The sequence below is a fragment of the Phyllobates terribilis genome, unplaced genomic scaffold (assembly GCF_046119375.1).
Source record: "Phyllobates terribilis strain yellow unplaced genomic scaffold, ASM4611937v1 Scaffold_404__1_contigs__length_1715579, whole genome shotgun sequence".
NCBI lineage: Eukaryota > Metazoa > Chordata > Amphibia > Anura > Dendrobatidae > Phyllobates > Phyllobates terribilis.
In genome coordinates, this window is record NW_027363164.1 from 847,048 (window position 1) to 866,728 (window position 19,681).

Consider the following 19,681-nt stretch of genomic DNA (forward strand, 5'->3'; position numbering starts at 1 on the left):
CTTGTTATCAACAGCAGCCTTTTAAACTCACCTGAGCTAACAGGTATGTGCGCTGGTTACTCTGCTGCGCTTAAAATTTCTTTTTTGGTTTGCTACAATGCCTTTTCTGAAACGTTGTCTCCCTCTGCTGGAACACTGACTTCTTTCATTTAATGCCTGCAGACTATAAAAGAGAACACAACCCAAAAGTTTGGTTGATTAGTCTGTGGCATTCTGTTAAACTGTTGCTTATGGCGGTCTCTGTGAGCTTCTCAGCGACATTCAGCCAGCCAGGTATCCTGCCTGCAGTAGATGGAATGTGGCAATGGAACGCTGGCTGCGCGTGTCATAATAGGCTCTGAGCCTTTATATACCTGTGCACAGCAGCAGCCACCTTCAGTCTGCTGCTGGACAGCCAGCAGCAGCAGCAGCAGGAGAGGTATGTAATCAGGAGCCCTCCTGCTAAGGGTAGACAGCTGCTCGTTCCACCCCACCCCCCGCCTTAATTGGTTCTCCTCCCTTCCAACGGTGTTGAGGCGGGTGGGAACAGCAGGGGGTGAAGGTGCTGTGTTTAAAGAGGTGGAGTTATGCAGATCTAAAACGCGTGGATTGCAGCAGCAGCAAGCCGAAAAGTGCAGGCATGTAAGGGATCTAGAGGTTGACAACATGTCTTCTTAACGGGAGTCCAGGAGCTCATCTCCACAAATGGACTTTTCAGGATCCTTGGGTGGCTCCGTAGTTTGAAACCAATTCTGGTTATCGCTTCTCGGCCTTTTGGCTCAGACCTAGTGTTTGGACAAGAGGTTCCTTGTGTACTAGCCCTCGGCCTTCCAGCATCGCCACTTCGGTGGCTTAAGCTGGATGCTGCTATAGGGGGAGAGTGAGGAGGAAACGAGAAGGCGATTCCTGAAGCGACCATGGGTGTCAAGCTTCGCTTTGCTGGGACCGGGGATCCCCGGGTCAAGAATGCTTTCCGTATCGAGGTCTCTGAGGAGAAGAAGGACCATTTCTCGTTGTCATACCTGGTCAACGCCATTTTCTATGAAATCCTGAAGATCCAGAAGTCGGAGATCATCTGTTTGCAGGAGTTCAGAAGGGAGCATAGGTACGTCTTGGTGCTTTCTTCTATGGCGGCTTGCCAAAACCTTTTCAAAACTCTTCAAGTCCTTTCAGAGCACCCTCAGCTGGATGGACTTATCTTCACTGTACTCTACTCTAAGGGGGATATCCCGGTGGTAGTATTCATGCACAACCCCTTTATCTCCCGGGATGATATCACTGCATTCCTGAGAAGACACTGCATTTTTGTGCAATTCTCCCATAAAATCTTAAATGGAGAAGGGCTGTGGACTGGGAAGTATAAATACTTTGTGAGGTTTGGGATAGACCCTCATGGTCCTGGAGGTATTCACTATCCTCCCCTGAACTTTACAATTGGAAGAGACTCTGGATATCTGTTTTTTCCCGAGGCGCCATTGTTCTGCAGGAGATGCAACATGTTCGGGCATATCCAGGATTTCTGCAAACAATTGCCAAACTGTAGAAAGTGCAACAAGTACGGTCATCTGGCGAAGGATTGTTCCAACCCGGTGGTATGTGATGCCTGCGGGGAGGAAGGACATGTGATTCGGGATTGTAAGGCTAAAGTCAAGCCTAGGTCCTTCTCCGAAGTGACCAAAGGTAAGCCTACTGTCCCTGCTGTTACCCCACAGGTGACTACTGCAGAGATCAATGAGGAGACGGAGCCCCCTGAGGTTGAAGATCTGGTGGGTGAGGCCCAGACCCTGTTGGACCCTCCAGCCCCTGCTGGGCCAAGTATGGAGATCTCCGAGTTGGATGTGGACCTCCCTCATCAGTCCGAAATATGTGGTGAGGGTGACATGGATGTGTCTCTTGCTCGAACCCCTGCATTGTCCTGGGGTGCTACAGACGAAGAGGTGGCCAGGGATGGTGGCCAAGGAGACTTTACTTCTGGGAGGTCTTTTGATGATGATGATACTCCTGAACTGGCCAATAAAAAACCCAGACGAGAGTACTCACCTGCCAGCGGAGGGTGCGACAGTCCTGCAAGTGACCGCATTTACCCGCAGGATGTCTTCTCCCCTGATGCTCCTTACCTTGGCATCCCTGAGAGCATCAACACCTTTGGGGTGCTTTCCCAGTCTGATGATAATGGATGAGTATGGCGTGATCAACATTGAGTCATGTATTTCTTTTCTTTAATTAATGTCTTGCCAATCTGGTTGGGATGTAGTGTCCCTAAATGTAAGGCAGATCAGATCTAAAATCAGAAGAACAACTGTTCTGGACTACCTGAAACATTTAGGTGCTGATGTTTTTTGCCTTCAGGAGTGTGGGATTCAGGATGCTCCTTGTGACAAAGACTGGCCTTACGGACAGCATATCTGGTCAGGGTCTAATCATAATAAAAATGATGGGGTGGGGATATTAGTTGGGAATAAAGAAATCTCTATTAATAGTTATATTGTGGTGGAGGTAGGCCGATGTTTAATTGCATTTTTGAGTTATAGAGGGTGGCGGGTCAGAATTATTAATTTATATTGCCCTACAGGGAAGGAAGAGCGGCTTGCTCTTCTTGAAAAATTAAGTTTTTTTCTTCCAGGGAAATCTCCCACTATTTTTGTTGGGGACGTTAATTGTGTCACAGAAGGAAAGTGTGACATAACAGGAAAGAAATTGTCCCATTTAATTTGTGATTTTTCCTTTTTAGATGCAGCAGTTGTTGTTCTTGGCATGCCACCACCGCCGACATACCATGCTGACCGTGGTGAGATTCATTCCAGAATTGATTTAATGTTATTTTCTAAAAATATGGTATGTTTGGATTTTTCTCAACAAAAGGTACCTTTTTCGGACCATGAATGTTTGAGAGGCGTGTTTTGTGCGAATGGTGACCAAGTGTATGGCGGTGGGGTATGGAAGTTGAATGCAAGGCTGTTAGAGGATGATGAGGTGATGAATGAGTTTAATGTAAAGTATGAAAGATGGAGAATGCGTAAGAAGGATTTTGTGTGTGTTCTTGACTGGTGGGACTGGGTGAAAGTGCAATTTAAAACTTTCTTCAAAAAGTGGGGCTATAGAAAAGCTGCCAGATATAGGAATAGGTTTAATGACCTTAATAGACGGATTGACTGGTTGAGAAAGTGTGTTGCAAGTGGTTTGGAGATGTCTGATCAACTTACTGAGGCTAAGAATGAATTGAAGCGTGTGTTGGATGAGAAAGGAAAGGAAATTATATATCGTACTAAAATTGAGCACCTGGAGAAAAATGAGAAGTGTACGAGGTTCTTTTTTAAAAAAATGAATGGTAGGAAGACTGATATGAATGAAGTTGTGAATGAAAGTGGAACCAACTGTATGGGTGAGGATGTGCTGAAAGAAGTGAATAGGTTTTATAGCAAGTTGTATGATGAGAAATGGATTGACTCTGGGCTTGTGTCATATGTTCTGAATGGTGTGGAGAAAAAACTTGATTCTGAGGAGCGTGATCTGTTGTGTGAGGATGTAGTTCTGGATGAAGTGAAGAATGTGGTGTGGAGTGCTAAAAAGAGTAAGACTCCTGGGAAAGATGGTATACCTGTAGAGTTGTATGTGAAAGCATGGGAAGTTTTGGGAACAGATTTGACTGAGGTATGTAAGTATATGTGGGTGAATGGTAGGTTGTGTGAATCAATGAAAGAAGGAGTGGTTGTGCTTGTGTATAAAAAGGGTGAGAGGAAACGTTTGGAAAACTGGAGACCAATAACACTGCTGAATTCGGATTATAAGGTCTACAGTAAGTTACTGGCAAATCGTATGCGTGAAGTGATTGGTAGTGTTGTGGAGGAGGACCAAGTATGTGCAGTGCCTGGAAGAAGTATGAGTGATAACTTGTTATTGTTGAGAGATATGATTGGGGATTGCAAGGATAGAAAGCAGAAATGTATGACTTTAGCTATTGATTTTGAGAAGGCGTTTGACAGGGTTTCGCATGTGTTTTTGCTTAAAGTACTGGAAAGAATGGGGTTTCCTAGAGAATTTGTGAATTGTGTAAAATCATTGTATGATTGTGTGTCAAGTGAGTTCTTGGTTAATGGGTGGCTGTGTGACAAAGTGAAGATTAGGTCAGGAGTAAGGCAGGGGTGTCCTATGTCCCCCGTCTTATTTGTATGTGTAATAGAACCATTGTTATGTTTGATTAGACGGGATAAAATGATGAGAGGTTTGTTGGTGCCTGGTAGTGGTGGTAAGCATGTGAAAGTGTTAGGTTATATGGATGATGTTGTGGTTGTGAGTGAAAGTATGGCTTCTTTGAGTAGAATTAAATTGCTTTTGGTTTTTTTTGTTGGTGCGTCTGGTTTTAGGGTAAATTGGAATAAATGTAGTTTTAAATGTTTTGGAGATAGTAGTATTCGTATGGATGGTGTAAAGTGTGAAGTGGGTGCAATCAAGATTTTGGGCATATTATTTAATGATGACTTAAAAGGGAATGAAAGTTGGGAAGAGTGTGGTATGCGGGTTGAACGTAAATTGAATTTTTGGCGAATGAGAGAATTGACTCTGCGTGGTAAGGTATTAATTATCAAAGCAGTGATTCTCCCTATCCTGCTTTATGTGGCGACTGTTTTTCCTTCTCCTTACAGGAAAATTAAGAGAATAGAGAAGTTGGTATTCACATTCCTGTGGTGTAGTAAGATGGAGAAGTTGAAGCGGGAGAGCCTTTTTAAGGCTTGTCAGCATGGTGGGCTGGCCTTTCCCAATATTGAAGTTTTTTTAGGTCTTAATTATATTAAGACTGTGGTTATTTTGCTGGGTAAAGGCAATAAAGGTGCTTTTATGGCTAATTATTCTGCTGGATGGATGTTGTATGGGTTATGCTGGAGGAAGAGAGATGCGAGTGTGCCTGTGGCCTTTAAGTGTCCTGTTTGGTATGAGGTGATTGAGAAATTTGTGAGAAAGCATGATTTGTTGAGTGTGGGAATGAATGATTTTAGAATGACCAAGAATGTGGTGAAAAGAATGAGTGCAAATGAGGTAGAGTGTAATATTGTTGGGCTGAGAGGGAATGAGGTTTCAGATGCATGGAAGAAGTTAGATACGTTTGGGATGTCAAACAAACAGAAGGATGTGGTGTGGATGACTTTACATAATATTTTACCTGTGAGAGAAGTGCAGAAGAAAAGAGAGTTGATAAGAACAGATGTGTGTCCGAGAGTGGGATGTGGTGGTTGTGAGACTGTGAGGCATGTTATGTGGGATTGTGAGTATGCGTACAGTGTGTGGAAGTGTGTAGGTGGATTGTGTAAGGGTTTAGCAGGCGTGAATTTTGTGGATTGGCGTGTGGCGATGTTTGGAATTGGTGCGTGTAGTCGGTCTAAAGATAGAATTTTATGGTTGATAATGGCTTGTGTGATGGAGAGTTTGTGGGATGCAAGGAACCTTGGACTTTTCAAGAGGAAATCTTTATCAGTGAATGAATGTGTTAGACTTATTCTTTCAAGACTATACCTGATATATAAGTTGGACAGCAGAGGCGGTGGTGGCACAGATGCCGAAGGGATTTGGAAATTTAAAAAGTGGCATTACCTTATCAAATACCAGTGATTTTTTTCTTTGTGATTCCTTGAAGTTTCTGCATTTGTGTTATGTAAAGGATGTTCCCTTGTGATTATATCTCGTCTTATACTACTGCTAAATAAATAGAACCATGATGATGAGAAGTTTTAAGTAGCAAATTTTGGAGAAATTCATACTGTTTGCTAAAAAACTAAACTGAATGGTTAAAAAAAAAAAAAAAAAAAAAAAAAAAAAAAAAAAATCTATTCTTATCAGTTTAATATCTGATACGTCCCCTATCTGGGGACCATATATTAAATGGATTTTTAGAACAGGGAGATGGAAAAAGAGCTTGCTCTGTCCACTCCACGCATTGACCTGGTATTGCAGTATCTCCAGGACCGGTGCACCCCTTCTTTAATGCAGTTTCTAAAATCAGAAAGAATTGAATTCAATGTTTTTTGTTCATTTTGCTTGTTTGTCGGATTTTGGGATGGACTCTTTGGCTTTGCTTTTCTTCTCCTCATTGGATTTTTCATGTTCAAAGTTGCAGAAGCCAGATTACAAGCTCATTTTGGTTCAACTTCAGCAACTGTGCATTGCATTGCCATGTAATGTGATGCAATGCTATCTTTCTAGCTCTCCCTTTTTACTTCCTTTTGGATAAACAGACATATTAGGCAAGCATTTTGGAGCTTTCACCTAAATAACTACAGGTGGTGAGATAAGCTGCACAATATAATTGACCTTTCAGTATATTGTTGCACACACACCATCTATTTAGCAAATGCCCTTGTTATCAACAGCAGCCTTTTAAACTCACCTGAGCTAACAGGTATGTGCGCTGGTTACTCTGCTGCGCTTAAAATTTCTTTTTTGGTTTGCTACAATGCCTTTTCTGAAACGTTGTCTCCTTCTGCTGGAACACTGACTTCTTTCATTTAATGCCTGCAGACTATAAAAGAGAACCCAACCCAAAAAGTTTGGTTGATTAGTCTGTGGCATTCTGTTAAACTGTTGCTTATGGCGGTCTCTGTGAGCTTCTCAGCGACATTCAGCCAGCCAGGGATCCTGCCTGCAGTAGATGGAATGTGGCAATGGAACGCTGGCTGCGCGTGTCATAATAGGCTCTGAGCCTTTATATACCTGTGCACAGCAGCAGCCACCTTCAGTCTGCTGCTGGACAGCCAGCAGCAGCAGCAGCAGCAGGAGAGGTATGTAATCAGGAGCCCTCCTGCTAAGGGTAGACAGCTGCTCGTTCCACCCCACCCCCCGCCTTAATTGGTTCTCCTCCCTTCCAACGGTGTTGAGGCGGGTGGGAACAGCAGGGGGTGAAGGTGCTGTGTTTAAAGAGGTGGAGTTATGCAGATCTAAAACGCGTGGATTGCAGCAGCAGCAAGCCGAAAAGTGCAGGCATGTAAGGGATCTAGAGGTTGACAACATGTCTTCTTAACGGGAGTCCAGGAGCTCATCTCCACAAATGGACTTTTCAGGATCCTTGGGTGGCTCCGTAGTTTGAAACCAATTCTGGTTATCGCTTCTCGGCCTTTTGGCTAAGATCAAGTGTAGTATCTGTTCTTATCAGTTTAATATCTGATACGTCCCCTATCTGGGGACCATATATTAAATGGATTTTTAGAACAGGGAGATGGAAAAAGAGCTTGCTCTGTCCACTCCACGCATTGACCTGGTATTGCAGTATCTCCAGGACCGGTGCACCCCTTCTTTAATGCAGTTTCTAAAATCAGAAAGAATTGAATTCAATGTTTTTTGTTCATTTTGCTTGTTTGTCGGATTTTGGGATGGACTCTTTGGCTTTGCTTTTCTTCTCCTCATTGGATTTTTCATGTTCAAAGTTGCAGAAGCCAGATTACAAGCTCATTTTGGTTCAACTTCAGCAACTGTGCATTGCATTGCCATGTAATGTGATGCAATGCTATCTTTCTAGCTCTCCCTTTTTACTTCCTTTTGGATAAACAGACATATTAGGCAAGCATTTTGGAGCTTTCACCTAAATAACTACAGGTGGTGAGATAAGCTGCACAATATAATTGACCTTTCAGTATATTGTTGCACACACACCATCTATTTAGCAAATGCCCTTGTTATCAACAGCAGCCTTTTAAACTCACCTGAGCTAACAGGTATGTGCGCTGGTTACTCTGCTGCGCTTAAAATTTCTTTTTTGGTTTGCTACAATGCCTTTTCTGAAACGTTGTCTCCTTCTGCTGGAACACTGACTTCTTTCATTTAATGCCTGCAGACTATAAAAGAGAACCCAACCCAAAAAGTTTGGTTGATTAGTCTGTGGCATTCTGTTAAACTGTTGCTTATGGCGGTCTCTGTGAGCTTCTCAGCGACATTCAGCCAGCCAGGTATCCTGCCTGCAGTAGATGGAATGTGGCAATGGAACGCTGGCTGCGCGTGTCATAATAGGCTCTGAGCCTTTATATACCTGTGCACAGCAGCAGCCACCTTCAGTCTGCTGCTGGACAGCCAGCAGCAGCAGCAGCAGGAGAGGTATGTAATCAGGAGCCCTCCTGCTAAGGGTAGACAGCTGCTCGTTCCACCCCACCCCCCGCCTTAATTGGTTCTCCTCCCTTCCAACGGTGTTGAGGCGGGTGGGAACAGCAGGGGGTGAAGGTGCTGTGTTTAAAGAGGTGGAGTTATGCAGATCTAAAACGCGTGGATTGCAGCAGCAGCAAGCCGAAAAGTGCAGGCATGTAAGGGATCTAGAGGTTGACAACATGTCTTCTTAACGGGAGTCCAGGAGCTCATCTCCACAAATGGACTTTTCAGGATCCTTGGGTGGCTCCGTAGTTTGAAACCAATTCTGGTTATCGCTTCTCGGCCTTTTGGCTAAGATCAAGTGTAGTATCTGTTCTTATCAGTTTAATATCTGATACGTCCCCTATCTGGGGACCATATATTAAATGGATTTTTAGAACAGGGAGATGGAAAAAGAGCTTGCTCTGTCCACTCCACGCATTGACCTGGTATTGCAGTATCTCCAGGACCGGTGCACCCCTTCTTTAATGCAGTTTCTAAAATCAGAAAGAATTGAATTCAATGTTTTTTGTTCATTTTGCTTGTTTGTCGGATTTTGGGATGGACTCTTTGGCTTTGCTTTTCTTCTCCTCTTTGGATTTTTCATGTTCAAAGTTGCAGAAGCCAGATTACAAGCTCATTTTGGTTCAACTTCAGCAACTGTGCATTGCATTGCCATGTAATGTGATGCAATGCTATCTTTCTAGCTCTCCCTTTTTACTTCCTTTTGGATAAACAGACATATTAGGCAAGCATTTTGGAGCTTTCACCTAAATAACTACAAGTGGTGAGATAAGCTGCACAATATAATTAACCTTTCAGTATATTGTTGCACACACACCATCTATTTAGCAAATGCCCTTGTTATCAACAGCAGCCTTTTAAACTCACCTGAGCTAACAGGTATGTGCGCTGGTTACTCTGCTGCGCTTAAAATTTCTTTTTTGGTTTGCTACAATGCCTTTTCTGAAACGTTGTCTCCCTCTGCTGGAACACTGACTTCTTTCATTTAATGCCTGCAGACTATAAAAGAGAACCCAACCCAAAAAGTTTGGTTGATTAGTCTGTGGCATTCTGTTAAACTGTTGCTTATGGCGGTCTCTGTGAGCTTCTCAGCGACATTCAGCCAGCCAGGTATCCTGCCTGCAGTAGATGGATTGTGGCAATGGAACGCTGGCTGCGCGTGTCATAATAGGCTCTGAGCCTTTATATACCTGTGCACAGCAGCAGCCACCTTCAGTCTGCTGCTGGACAGCCAGCAGCAGCAGCAGCAGGAGAGGTATGTAATCAGGAGCCCTCCTGCTAAGGGTAGACAGCTGCTCGTTCCACCCCACCCCCCGCCTTAATTGGTTCTCCTCCCTTCCAACGGTGTTGAGGCGGGTGGGAACAGCAGGGGGTGAAGGTGCTGTGTTTAAAGAGGTGGAGTTATGCAGATCTAAAACGCGTGGATTGCAGCAGCAGCAAGCCGAAAAGTGCAGGCATGTAAGGGATCTAGAGGTTGACAACATGTCTTCTTAACGGGAGTCCAGGAGCTCATCTCCACAAATGGACTTTTCAGGATCCTTGGGTGGCTCCGTAGTTTGAAACCAATTCTGGTTATCGCTTCTCGGCCTTTTGGCTAAGATCAAGTGTAGTATCTGTTCTTATCAGTTTAATATCTGATACGTCCCCTATCTGGGGACCATATATTAAATGGATTTTTAGAACAGGGAGATGGAAAAAGAGCTTGCTCTGTCCACTCCACGCATTGACCTGGTATTGCAGTATCTCCAGGATCGGTGCACCCCTTCTTTAATGCAGTTTCTAAAATCAGAAAGAATTGAATTCAATGTTTTTTGTTCATTTTGCTTGTTTGTCGGATTTTGGGATGGACTCTTTGGCTTTGCTTTTCTTCTCCTCATTGGATTTTTCATGTTCAAAGTTGCAGAAGCCAGATTACAAGCTCATTTTGGTTCAACTTCAGCAACTGTGCATTGCATTGCCATGTAATGTGATGCAATGCTATCTTTCTAGCTCTCCCTTTTTACTTCCTTTTGGATAAACAGACATATTAGGCAAGCATTTTGGAGCTTTCACCTAAATAACTACAGGTGGTGAGATAAGCTGCACAATATAATTGACCTTTCAGTATATTGTTGCACACACACCATCTATTTAGCAAATGACCTTGTTATCAACAGCAGCCTTTTAAACTCACCTGAGCTAACAGGTATGTGCGCTGGTTACTCTGCTGCGCTTAAAATTTCTTTTTTGGTTTGCTACAATGCCTTTTCTGAAACGTTGTCTCCCTCTGCTGGAACACTGACTTCTTTCATTTAATGCCTGCAGACTATAAAAGAGAACCCAACCCAAAAAGTTTGGTTGATTAGTCTGTGGCATTCTGTTAAACTGTTGCTTATGGCGGTCTCTGTGAGCTTCTCAGCGACATTCAGCCAGCCAGGTATCCTGCCTGCAGTAGATGGAATGTGGCAATGGAACGCTGGCTGCGCGTGTCATAATAGGCTCTGAGCCTTTATATACCTGTGCACAGCAGCAGCCACCTTCAGTCTGCTGCTGGACAGCCATCAGCAGCAGCAGCAGGAGAGGTATGTAATCAGGAGCCCTCCTGCTAAGGGTAGACAGCTGCTCGTTCCACCCCACCCCCCGCCTTAATTGGTTCTCCTCCCTTCCAACGGTGTTGAGGCGGGTGGGAACAGCAGGGGGTGAAGGTGCTGTGTTTAAAGAGGTGGAGTTATGCAGATCTAAAACGCGTGGATTGCAGCAGCAAGCCGAAAAGTGCAGGCATGTAAGGGATCTAGAGGTTGACAACATGTCTTCTTAACGGGAGTCCAGGAGCTCATCTCCACAAATGGACTTTTCAGGATCCTTGGGTGGCTCCGTAGTTTGAAACCAATTCTGGTTATCGCTTCTCGGCCTTTTGGCTAAGATCAAGTGTAGTATCTGTTCTTATCAGTTTAATATCTGATACGTCCCCTATCTGGGGACCATATATTAAATGGATTTTTAGAACAGGGAGATGGAAAAAGAGCTTGCTCTGTCCACTCCACGCATTGACCTGGTATTGCAGTATCTCCAGGACCAGTGCACCCCTTCTTTAATGCAGTTTCTAAAATCAGAAAGAATTGAATTCAATGTTTTTTGTTCATTTTGCTTGTTTGTCGGATTTTGGGATGGACTCTTTGGCTTTGCTTTTCTTCTCCTCATTGGATTTTTCATGTTCAAAGTTGCAGAAGCCAGATTACAAGCTCATTTTGGTTCAACTTCAGCAACTGTGCATTGCATTGCCATGTAATGTGATGCAATGCTATCTTTCTAGCTCTCCCTTTTTACTTCCTTTTGGATAAACAGACATATTAGGCAAGCATTTTGGAGCTTTCACCTAAATAACTACAGGTGGTGAGATAAGCTGCACAATATAATTGACCTTTCAGTATATTGTTGCACACACACCATCTATTTAGCAAATGCCCTTGTTATCAACAGCAGCCTTTTAAACTCACCTGAGCTAACAGGTATGTGCGCTGGTTACTCTGCTGCGCTTAAAATTTCTTTTTTGGTTTGCTACAATGCCTTTTCTGAAACGTTGTCTCCCTCTGCTGGAACACTGACTTCTTTCATTTAATGCCTGCAGACTATAAAAGAGAACACAACCCAAAAAGTTTGGTTGATTAGTCTGTGGCATTCTGTTAAACTGTTGCTTATGGCGGTCTCTGTGAGCTTCTCAGCGACATTCAGCCAGCCAGGTATCCTGCCTGCAGTAGATGGAATGTGGCAATGGAACGCTGGCTGCGCGTGTCATAATAGGCTCTGAGCCTTTATATACCTGTGCACAGCAGCAGCCACCTTCAGTCTGCTGCTGGACAGCCAGCAGCAGCAGCAGCAGGAGAGGTATGTAATCAGGAGCCCTCCTGCTAAGGGTAGACAGCTGCTCGTTCCACCCCACCCCCCGCCTTAATTGGTTCTCCTCCCTTCCAACGGTGTTGAGGCGGGTGGGAACAGCAGGGGGTGAAGGTGCTGTGTTTAAAGAGGTGGAGTTATGCAGATCTAAAACGCGTGGATTGCAGCAGCAGCAAGCCGAAAAGTGCAGGCATGTAAGGGATCTAGAGGTTGACAACATGTCTTCTTAACGGGAGTCCAGGAGCTCATCTCCACAAATGGACTTTTCAGGATCCTTGGGTGGCTCCGTAGTTTGAAACCAATTCTGGTTATCGCTTCTCGGCCTTTTGGCTAAGATCAAGTGTAGTATCTGTTCTTATCAGTTTAATATCTGATACGTCCCCTATCTGGGGACCATATATTAAATGGATTTTTAGAACAGGGAGATGGAAAAAGAGCTTGCTCTGTCCACTCCACGCATTGACCTGGTATTGCAGTATCTCCAGGACCAGTGCACCCCTTCTTTAATGCAGTTTCTAAAATCAGAAAGAATTGAATTCAATGTTTTTTGTTCATTTTGCTTGTTTGTCGGATTTTGGGATGGACTCTTTGGCTTTGCTTTTCTTCTCCTCATTGGATTTTTCATGTTCAAAGTTGCAGAAGCCAGATTACAAGCTCATTTTGGTTCAACTTCAGCAACTGTGCATTGCATTGCCATGTAATGTGATGCAATGCTATCTTTCTAGCTCTCCCTTTTTACTTCCTTTTGGATAAACAGACATATTAGGCAAGCATTTTGGAGCTTTCACCTATATAACTACAGGTGGTGAGATAAGCTGCACAATATAATTGACCTTTCAGTATATTGTTGCACACACACCATCTATTTAGCAAATGCCCTTGTTATCAACAGCAGCCTTTTAAACTCACCTGAGCTAACAGGTATGTGCGCTGGTTACTCTGCTGCGCTTAAAATTTCTTTTTTGGTTTGCTACAATGCCTTTTCTGAAACGTTGTCTCCCTCTGCTGGAACACTGACTTCTTTCATTTAATGCCTGCAGACTATAAAAGAGAACACAACCCAAAAAGTTTGGTTGATTAGTCTGTGGCATTCTGTTAAACTGTTGCTTATGGCGGTCTCTGTGAGCTTCTCAGCGACATTCAGCCAGCCAGGTATCCTGCCTGCAGTAGATGGAATGTGGCAATGGAACGCTGGCTGCGCGTGTCATAATAGGCTCTGAGCCTTTATATACCTGTGCACAGCAGCAGCCACCTTCAGTCTGCTGCTGGACAGCCAGCAGCAGCAGCAGCAGGAGAGGTATGTAATCAGGAGCCCTCCTGCTAAGGGTAGACAGCTGCTCGTTCCACCCCACCCCCCGCCTTAATTGGTTCTCCTCCCTTCCAACGGTGTTGAGGCGGGTGGGAACAGCAGGGGGTGAAGGTGCTGTGTTTAAAGAGGTGGAGTTATGCAGATCTAAAACGCGTGGATTGCAGCAGCAGCAAGCCGAAAAGTGCAGGCATGTAAGGGATCTAGAGGTTGACAACATGTCTTCTTAACGGGAGTCCAGGAGCTCATCTCCACAAATGGACTTTTCAGGATCCTTGGGTGGCTCCGTAGTTTGAAACCAATTCTGGTTATCGCTTCTCGGCCTTTTGGCTAAGATCAAGTGTAGTATCTGTTCTTATCAGTTTAATATCTGATACGTCCCCTATCTGGGGACCATATATTAAATGGATTTTTAGAACAGGGAGATGGAAAAAGAGCTTGCTCTGTCCACTCCACGCATTGACCTGGTATTGCAGTATCTCCAGGACCGGTGCACCCCTTCTTTAATGCAGTTTCTAAAATCAGAAAGAATTGAATTCAATGTTTTTTGTTCATTTTGCTTGTTTGTCGGATTTTGGGATGGACTCTTTGGCTTTGCTTTTCTTCTCCTCATTGGATTTTTCATGTTCTAAGTTGCAGAAGCCAGATTACAAGCTCATTTTGGTTCAACTTCAGCAACTGTGCATTGCATTGCCATGTAATGTGATGCAATGCTATCTTTCTAGCTCTCCCTTTTTACTTCCTTTTGGATAAACAGACATATTAGGCAAGCATTTTGGAGCTTTCACCTAAATAACTACAGGTGGTGAGATAAGCTGCACAATATAATTGACCTTTCAGTATATTGTTGCACACACACCATCTATTTAGCAAATGCCCTTGTTATCAACAGCAGCCTTTTAAACTCACCTGAGCTAACAGGTATGTGCGCTGGTTACTCTGCTGCGCTTAAAATTTCTTTTTTGGTTTGCTACAATACCTTTTCTGAAACGTTGTCTCCTTCTGCTGGAACACTGACTTCTTTCATTTAATGCCTGCAGACTATAAAAGAGAACCCAACCCAAAAAGTTTGGTTGATTAGTCTGTGGCATTCTGTTAAACTGTTGCTTATGGCGGTCTCTGTGAGCTTCTCAGCGACATTCAGCCAGCCAGGTATCCTGCCTGCAGTAGATGGAATGTGGCAATGGAACGCTGGCTGCGCGTGTCATAATAGGCTCTGAGCCTTTATATACCTGTGCACAGCAGCAGCCACCTTCAGTCTGCTGCTGGACAGCCAGCAGCAGCAGCAGCAGGAGAGGTATGTAATCAGGAGCCCTCCTGCTAAGGGTAGACAGCTGCTTGTTCCACCCCACCCCCCGCCTTAATTGGTTCTCCTCCCTTCCAACGGTGTTGAGGCGGGTGGGAACAGCAGGGGGTGAAGGTGCTGTGTTTAAAGAGGTGGAGTTATGCAGATCTAAAACGCGTGGATTGCAGCAGCAGCAAGCCGAAAAGTGCAGGCATGTAAGGGATCTAGAGGTTGACAACATGTCTTCTTAACGGGAGTCCAGGAGCTCATCTCCACAAATGGACTTTTCAGGATCCTTGGGTGGCTCCGTAGTTTGAAACCAATTCTGGTTATCGCTTCTCGGCCTTTTGGCTAAGATCAAGTGTAGTATCTGTTCTTATCAGTTTAATATCTGATACGTCCCCTATCTGGGGACCATATATTAAATGGATTTTTAGAACAGGGAGATGGAAAAAGAGCTTGCTCTGTCCACTCCACGCATTGACCTGGTATTGCAGTATCTCCAGGACCGGTGCACCCCTTCTTTAATGCAGTTTCTAAAATCAGAAAGAATTGAATTCAATGTTTTTTGTTCATTTTGCTTGTTTGTCGGATTTTGGGATGGACTCTTTGGCTTTGCTTTTCTTCTCCTCATTGGATTTTTCATGTTCAAAGTTGCAGAAGCCAGATTACAAGCTCATTTTGGTTCAACTTCAGCAACTGTGCATTGCATTGCCATGTAATGTGATGCAATGCTATCTTTCTAGCTCTCCCTTTTTACTTCCTTTTGGATAAACAGACATATTAGGCAAGCATTTTGGAGCTTTCACCTAAATAACTACAGGTGGTGAGATAAGCTGCACAATATAATTGACCTTTCAGTATATTGTTGCACACACACCATCTATTTAGCAAATGCCCTTGTTATCAACAGCAGCCTTTTAAACTCACCTGAGCTAACAGGTATGTGCGCTGGTTACTCTGCTGCGCTTAAAATTTCTTTTTTGGTTTGCTACAATGCCTTTTCTGAAACGTTGTCTCCTTCTGCTGGAACACTGACTTCTTTCATTTAATGCCTGCAGACTATAAAAGAGAACCCAACCCAAAAAGTTTGGTTGATTAGTCTGTGGCATTCTGTTAAACTGTTGCTTATGGCGGTCTCTGTGAGCTTCTCAGCGACATTCAGCCAGCCAGGTATCCTGCCTGCAGTAGATGGAATGTGGCAATGGAACGCTGGCTGCGCGTGTCATAATAGGCTCTGAGCCTTTATATACCTGTGCACAGCAGCAGCCACCTTCAGTCTGCTGCTGGACAGCCAGCAGCAGCAGCAGCAGGAGAGGTATGTAATCAGGAGCCCTCCTGCTAAGGGTAGACAGCTGCTCGTTCCACCCCACCCCCCGCCTTAATTGGTTCTCCTCCCTTCCAACGGTGTTGAGGCGGGTGGGAACAGCAGGGGGTGAAGGTGCTGTGTTTAAAGAGGTGGAGTTATGCAGATCTAAAACGCGTGGATTGCAGCAGCAGCAAGCCGAAAAGTGCAGGCATGTAAGGGATCTAGAGGTTGACAACATGTCTTCTTAACGGGAGTCCAGGAGCTCATCTCCACAAATGGACTTTTCAGGATCCTTGGGTGGCTCCGTAGTTTGAAACCAATTCTGGTTATCGCTTCTCGGCCTTTTGGCTAAGATCAAGTGTAGTATCTGTTCTTATCAGTTTAATATCTGATACGTCCCCTATCTGGGGACCATATATTAAATGGATTTTTAGAACAGGGAGATGGAAAAAGAGCTTGCTCTGTCCACTCCACGCATTGACCTGGTATTGCAGTATCTCCAGGACCGGTGCACCCCTTCTTTAATGCAGTTTCTAAAATCAGAAAGAATTGAATTCAATGTTTTTTGTTCATTTTGCTTGTTTGTCGGATTTTGGGATGGACTCTTTGGCTTTGCTTTTCTTCTCCTCATTGGATTTTTCATGTTCAAAGTTGCAGAAGCCAGATTACAAGCTCATTTTGGTTCAACTTCAGCAACTGTGCATTGCATTGCCATGTAATGTGATGCAATGCTATCTTTCTAGCTCTCCCTTTTTACTTCCTTTTGGATAAACAGACATATTAGGCAAGCATTTTGGAGCTTTCACCTAAATAACTACAGGTGGTGAGATAAGCTGCACAATATAATTGACCTTTCAGTATATTGTTGCACACACACCATCTATTTAGCAAATGCCCTTGTTATCAACAGCAGCCTTTTAAACTCACCTGAGCTAACAGGTATGTGCGCTGGTTACTCTGCTGCGCTTAAAATTTCTTTTTTGGTTTGCTACAATGCCTTTTCTGAAACGTTGTCTCCTTCTGCTGGAACACTGACTTCTTTCATTTAATGCCTGCAGACTATAAAAGAGAACCCAACCCAAAAAGTTTGGTTGATTAGTCTGTGGCATTCTGTTAAACTGTTGCTTATGGCGGTCTCTGTGAGCTTCTCAGCGACATTCAGCCAGCCAGGTATCCTGCCTGCAGTAGATGGAATGTGGCAATGGAACGCTGGCTGCGCGTGTCATAATAGGCTCTGAGCCTTTATATACCTGTGCACAGCAGCAGCCACCTTCAGTCTGCTGCTGGACAGCCAGCAGCAGCAGCAGCAGGAGAGGTATGTAATCAGGAGCCCTCCTGCTAAGGGTAGACAGCTGCTCGTTCCACCCCACCCCCCGCCTTAATTGGTTCTCCTCCCTTCCAACGGTGTTGAGGCGGGTGGGAACAGCAGGGGGTGAAGGTGCTGTGTTTAAAGAGGTGGAGTTATGCAGATCTAAAACGCGTGGATTGCAGCAGCAGCAAGCCGAAAAGTGCAGGCATGTAAGGGATCTAGAGGTTGACAACATGTCTTCTTAACGGGAGTCCAGGAGCTCATCTCCACAAATGGACTTTTCAGGATCCTTGGGTGGCTCCGTAGTTTGAAACCAATTCTGGTTATCGCTTCTCGGCCTTTTGGCTAAGATCAAGTGTAGTATCTGTTCTTATCAGTTTAATATCTGATACGTCCCCTATCTGGGGACCATATATTAAATGGATTTTTAGAACAGGGAGATGGAAAAAGAGCTTGCTCTGTCCACTCCACGCATTGACCTGGTATTGCAGTATCTCCAGGACCGGTGCACCCCTTCTTTAATGCAGTTTCTAAAATCAGAAAGAATTGAATTCAATGTTTTTTGTTCATTTTGCTTGTTTGTCGGATTTTGGGATGGACTCTTTGGCTTTGCTTTTCTTCTCCTCATTGGATTTTTCATGTTCAAAGTTGCAGAAGCCAGATTACAAGCTCATTTTGGTTCAACTTCAGCAACTGTGCATTGCATTGCCATGTAATGTGATGCAATGCTATCTTTCTAGCTCTCCCTTTTTACTTCCTTTTGGATAAACAGACATATTAGGCAAGCATTTTGGAGCTTTCACCTAAATAACTACAGGTGGTGAGATAAGCTGCACAATATAATTGACCTTTCAGTATATTGTTGCACACACACCATCTATTTAGCAAATGCCCTTGTTATCAACAGCAGCCTTTTAAACTCACCTGAGCTAACAGGTATGTGCGCTGGTTACTCTGCTGCGCTTAAAATTTCTTTTTTGGTTTGCTACAATGCCTTTTCTGAAACGTTGTCTCCTTCTGCTGGAACACTGACTTCTTTCATTTAATGCCTGCAGACTATAAAAGAGAACCCAACCCAAAAAGTTTGGTTGATTAGTCTGTGGCATTCTGTTAAACTGTTGCTTATGGCGGTCTCTGTGAGCTTCTCAGCGACATTCAGCCAGCCAGGTATCCTGCCTGCAGTAGATGGAATGTGGCAATGGAATGCTGGCTGCGCGTGTCATAATAGGCTCTGAGCCTTTATATACCTGTGCACAGCAGCAGCCACCTTCAGTCTGCTGCTGGACAGCCAGCAGCAGCAGCAGCAGGAGAGGTATGTAATCAGGAGCCCTCCTGCTAAGGGTAGACAGCTGCTCGTTCCACCCCACCCCCCGCCTTAATTGGTTCTCCTCCCTTCCAACGGTGTTGAGGCGGGTGGGAACAGCAGGGGGTGAAGGTGCTGTGTTTAAAGAGGTGGAGTTATGCAGATCTAAAACGCGTGGATTGCAGCAGCAGCAAGCCGAAAAGTGCAGGCATGTAAGGGATCTAGAGGTTGACAACATGTCTTCTTAACGGGAGTCCAGGAGCTCATCTCCACAAATGGACTTTTCAGGATCCTTGGGTGGCTCCGTAGTTTGAAACCAATTCTGGTTATCGCTTCTCGGCCTTTTGGCTAAGATCAAGTGTAGTATCTGTTCTTATCAGTTTAATATCTGATACGTCCCCTATCTGGGGACCATATATTAAATGGATTTTTAGAACAGGGAGATGGAAAAAGAGCTTGCTCTGTCCACTCCACGCATTGACCTGGTATTGCAGTATCTCCAGGACCGGTGCACCCCTTCTTTAATGCAGTTTCTAAAATCAGAAAGAATTGAATTCAATGTTTTTTGTTCATTTTGCTTGTTTGTCGGATTTTGGGATGGACTCTTTGGCTTTGCTTTTCTTCTCCTCATTGGATTTTTCATGTTCAAAGTTGCAGAAGCCAGATTACAAGCTCATTTTGGTTCAACTTCAGCAACTGTGCATTGCATTGCCATGTAATGTGATGCAATGCTATCTTTCTAGCTCTCCCTTTTTACTTCCTTTTGGATAAACAGACATATTAGGCAAGCATTTTGGAGCTTTCACCTAAATAACTACAGGTGGTGAGATAAGCTGCACAATATAATTGACCTTTCAGTATATTGTTGCACACACACCATCTATTTAGCAAATGCCCTTGTTATCAACAGCAGCCTTTTAAACTCACCTGAGCTAACAGGTATGTGCGCTGGTTACTCTGCTGCGCTTAAAATTTCTTTTTTGGTTTGCTACAATGCCTTTTCTGAAACGTTGTCTCCTTCTGCTGGAACACTGACTTCTTTCATTTAATGCCTGCAGACTATAAAAGAGAACCCAACCCAAAAAGTTTGGTTGATTAGTCTGTGGCATTCTGTTAAACTGTTGCTTATGGCGGTCTCTGTGAGCTTCTCAGCGACATTCAGCCAGCCAGGTATCCTGCCTGCAGTAGAT

At 44.2% G+C, this 19,681-nt stretch overlaps 10 non-coding genes and 1 pseudogene across 10 annotated transcripts; all 11 read left to right on the forward strand.

The window, feature by feature from the left end:
• The first annotated feature begins 5,728 nt into the window (after positions 1 to 5,728).
• Positions 5,729 to 5,950, forward strand: LOC141225130 (U2 spliceosomal RNA; annotated as a pseudogene).
• Positions 5,951 to 7,068: 1,118 nt separating this feature from the next.
• LOC141225421 (U2 spliceosomal RNA) lies at positions 7,069 to 7,259 on the forward strand. The gene has a single exon (XR_012292694.1). It is a non-coding gene; the product is annotated as a U2 spliceosomal RNA (small nuclear RNA).
• A 1,115-nt stretch (positions 7,260 to 8,374) lies between these two features.
• Positions 8,375 to 8,565, forward strand: LOC141225422 (U2 spliceosomal RNA). The gene has a single exon (XR_012292695.1). It is a non-coding gene; the product is annotated as a U2 spliceosomal RNA (small nuclear RNA).
• A 1,115-nt stretch (positions 8,566 to 9,680) lies between these two features.
• Positions 9,681 to 9,871, forward strand: LOC141225146 (U2 spliceosomal RNA). Its single transcript, XR_012292443.1, has one exon. It is a non-coding gene; the product is annotated as a U2 spliceosomal RNA (small nuclear RNA).
• Positions 9,872 to 10,983: 1,112 nt separating this feature from the next.
• LOC141225273 (U2 spliceosomal RNA) lies at positions 10,984 to 11,174 on the forward strand. Its single transcript, XR_012292549.1, has one exon. It is a non-coding gene; the product is annotated as a U2 spliceosomal RNA (small nuclear RNA).
• Positions 11,175 to 12,289: 1,115 nt separating this feature from the next.
• LOC141225386 (U2 spliceosomal RNA) lies at positions 12,290 to 12,480 on the forward strand. Its single transcript, XR_012292660.1, has one exon. It is a non-coding gene; the product is annotated as a U2 spliceosomal RNA (small nuclear RNA).
• Positions 12,481 to 13,595: 1,115 nt separating this feature from the next.
• On the forward strand, positions 13,596 to 13,786 carry LOC141225423 (U2 spliceosomal RNA). The gene has a single exon (XR_012292696.1). It is a non-coding gene; the product is annotated as a U2 spliceosomal RNA (small nuclear RNA).
• Positions 13,787 to 14,901: 1,115 nt separating this feature from the next.
• Positions 14,902 to 15,092, forward strand: LOC141225424 (U2 spliceosomal RNA). The gene has a single exon (XR_012292697.1). It is a non-coding gene; the product is annotated as a U2 spliceosomal RNA (small nuclear RNA).
• Positions 15,093 to 16,207: 1,115 nt separating this feature from the next.
• Positions 16,208 to 16,398, forward strand: LOC141225425 (U2 spliceosomal RNA). The gene has a single exon (XR_012292698.1). It is a non-coding gene; the product is annotated as a U2 spliceosomal RNA (small nuclear RNA).
• Positions 16,399 to 17,513: 1,115 nt separating this feature from the next.
• LOC141225427 (U2 spliceosomal RNA) lies at positions 17,514 to 17,704 on the forward strand. The gene has a single exon (XR_012292700.1). It is a non-coding gene; the product is annotated as a U2 spliceosomal RNA (small nuclear RNA).
• A 1,115-nt stretch (positions 17,705 to 18,819) lies between these two features.
• Positions 18,820 to 19,010, forward strand: LOC141225428 (U2 spliceosomal RNA). Its single transcript, XR_012292701.1, has one exon. It is a non-coding gene; the product is annotated as a U2 spliceosomal RNA (small nuclear RNA).
• The last annotated feature ends 671 nt before the right edge of the window (positions 19,011 to 19,681 follow it).